This window comes from Coenobita brevimanus, chromosome 93 (genome assembly GCF_032717465.1).
Source record: "Coenobita brevimanus isolate Jiangsu-jjx chromosome 93, ASM3271746v2, whole genome shotgun sequence".
Lineage (NCBI taxonomy): Eukaryota > Metazoa > Arthropoda > Malacostraca > Decapoda > Coenobitidae > Coenobita > Coenobita brevimanus.
The window spans coordinates 12,071,240-12,074,730 of NC_137046.1; positions in this window are offsets into that span (position 1 = coordinate 12,071,240).

Below are 3,491 nucleotides of genomic sequence, written 5' to 3' on the forward strand. Positions count from 1 at the left end.
GATATCTGTGGTGTTTACTTACCCCTTAAATCTATTATAAAAATTTTATGACTTTCTTACTTCCATGATGGAGCACATCCTATCAATTTCTCCTTTCTCTGAAATCTCCATACTAGATGATTTCAATGTTCACCACCACCTGTGGCCCTCCTCTCCTTTCACTGATCCACCTGGTGAAGAAGCGTACGTTTTTTCTACACTTAATGATATAGAACAACTTGCACACCACCCTACCCATTTCCCTGAATGACTTGGAGACAGTTTCAATATACTTGACTTCTTCTTTACATGTAACCCTTCTGTTTATGGTGTTATTTTCTCTCTGCTGGGCTCCTCTGATCACAACCTTATCACCTTAGCCTGTCCTGTCGCTCCAGAAATACCTATGCACCCACCCAAGAAGGGGTAGCTGTGGCACTTTGGAGATGCTGTCTGGGAGGACCTCAGACAGTGCTTCTTTGATTTTCCTGGGAAAGATTATTGCTATCAAGGCTGAGAGCCATCTAAGTGTGCCTTGAGTATTTCAGAGGTTATTCTCTTGGGCATGGAATCATGCATTCCTTTCTCTCATCCTGTGACTAATGCAAAAGAACTTATCACACTTGTTCTACTGCTGTCCACAGCAAGAAGCAAAGAAAATGTATTGGAGTGAACCTACCCCTGAATTTCGTGTCTTTTATGTTTATGCCCGGAATCATGCTAAGTGTGTTCTTGGCTTTACTAAAAATATTTTCATTCCTAATACATACTGTGACCTATCCAACTCAAGTTCTTCCCTTTACTAAAAATATTTTCATTCCTAATACATACTCTGACCTATCCAGCTCAAGTTCTTCCCACTCCTCCCAGCACCTTGCCAAAAACCATTCAGACATCATTACCTTATCATCCTTCCCTCCTCTTTTCCACTCTAAGGACACGGCCACACTGAACGCTATTTGCTGAGAAAGTAGAGGGTAGCGGGCTGTCTAACGGTTAGAGGCAAGCGATGCTGTGGCCACACTGGAAGAGGGAATATTCATACAGGATGTTAATCATTATTCAGTGCCTGTCACACCCACTCGGTGCAATGTCACTGTCAAAACTCTCTAGAAAATTGCTTCTAGGTGAGATTGTGTCTTTGAAACTTGATGACTTGAATGACGGCAGATCTTGCTGAATTCACGACTTCAACAAGCAATGAGCAAGACGTGGTGAATTCAACAATGTGTACTGTCCAGCTCGTATGTACGACGATAAGTTTTTTGAGTATCTACGGACGACTCAGGGAACATTTGATTGTTTGTTGAATAAACTGGAAGTGCAACTGGCAAAACTGACAACCAACTTCAGAGAACCACTTAGTGTTGAACAGAGACTGGTTATAACACTGAGGTAAGGACATTTACAGGGTAAATCACAACCACGTATACATAATGTACATCAAATTTTTTACAAGAATTAAACAAACCTGTAAAGAGGTGGAAAATACTTGTACAAAAATTAAAACAATGTAACAAACAGTACTTGTTCATGTATAAGGAATCAAGCGAATAGCACCTCAAAAAAACGTGAAAGAAAAAAATCTAATTTCTCATTTGCACATGTGAAAAAAGTACCTGCAGTGGATCATTTTTTATTTTTCTTCTTTGAAGAACATATTATGCATTTCATAATATTTTGATATTCACATTTTACGTAACATGTACTACGTAACTTTTTTCTTTTTAAGGTAAATCACATTACCAGTCTTTTTATGATACTCATTCAATTCAGTGGTGATCAGCAACAGGAAAATAAAATTAATTTCAATGGGTCTGATTTTTACACACCAAATACTCGTATACCGGCATTGCACATATAGTTTTCCTTTATTTTATACATGTTCTGTATAAAATATCTGTACACTCAATAAATGTGTCAAACTTACTACAGCCTATAATTCAATTCCAGATTTACATCTAATGTAAGCCTTTAATAGACAGGCACAGCCTTTTGTCAGATATGAAGTTCTTGTATAGTAATACTGGCTGCATGCTTGGTATTCATAAAATACGTATCGTCATCCATCATTAATCCATCTGATTCATTAGAGAATGGTGGCACTACCAATAAATAAGTTAGTATAGCCTAATCATGCCATACTACACAGTGAATCAACAGCTAAATGCACAACAATATTCATATAAAAGTAATCCACTGTATCCATCAGAGAAAGGTGGCCCAGCTAATAAGTTAATCATAGCCTAATCATGACAGATTAATCGATGAGTTAGGTCAACTTATAACTTACCTGTTATATTTAATTGTTTACATATATCGTCCCAGAGTTTTTTAAGGACACCTACATTTTTGTGTAGGGGGTCCGTGGGGGTCCCTCAGCACCCTCCTCTGAAAAACAGCACTTACTATTTCTTCACTACACTTTCTTGGATTACGTCTGATCTGGTGTATGTCAGGATTGTCTGGCGTCCCGCAAGCCACTAGGAGATTTTAACCAACATGTTAGTTCACATAGCGGAGAGGGGACCGGGTAAGCTTGGCGGGAACCTGCTACCCGCATTCAGTATGGCCAGTCGCATTAGATAACGTGTGTTCGTTCTTGCCTTTCACCTGCTAGGCTGCCCATTACCCTCTACCCTCCCAGCAAATCGCGTTCAATGTGGCCGTACCCTAATGGGTCTGTGGCTGTTTCTACTACTGATAAAGCAGAAATCTTTGCTCACTCTTTCTTCTCCAATTTCACCTTAGACGAGTCCAGTGCTGTTCCCTCATTACTTCCCCTCCCCCCCAACTTCCTCATGGCTGACTTTAAAATTTCTTCATGTATTTTCTACCACCACTGGTCTAAATATTAACAAGGCATATGGACTCGATGGGGTCCTTCCTGTTGTCCTCAAGAACTGTGCTTCTGCACTTACACTCTGCCAGGGTAAACCCTTCCACATCTGTCTGTCAACATGTACCTTTCCTTCTTGGTGAAAGCTGGTTCTCATTCAGCCTGTCCCAAAGAAGGGTGACCATTCCCAGCCCTCTAACGATCGTCCAATTGCTTTAACATCCTGTATTTCAAGAGTTCGTTAATGCCGGTATATCCTTTAAAAAAAAGTAAAAAAAAAAAAAAAAAAAACTAAAGCCCCTCCCAAGGGGGGAATCACTAGCTGCAAGCCGATACTTATCTAGCATGGCTCAGAATATGACCTTGTCCTTGACCTCCTTTCACCAATTTCGAACTTGTCGGAGATTTTCATCCCTTCTACACATAAGTAAAATTTAGTGATATCTCGAGCGGTTACGAAGTTATCATGGTAATAGACACACAGACCTTGACGTACTTTCACGAATTTCGAACTCAGAGATTTTTATCCCTACTACACACCTGTAAAATTTTGTGATGATATCTTGAGTGGTTATGAAGCTATCGTGGTAACAGACACACAGGCACACAGACAGACAGACAAATAGAAAACAATCCTTGTAGGAGATTTTCATCCCTACTACACACCTGTAAA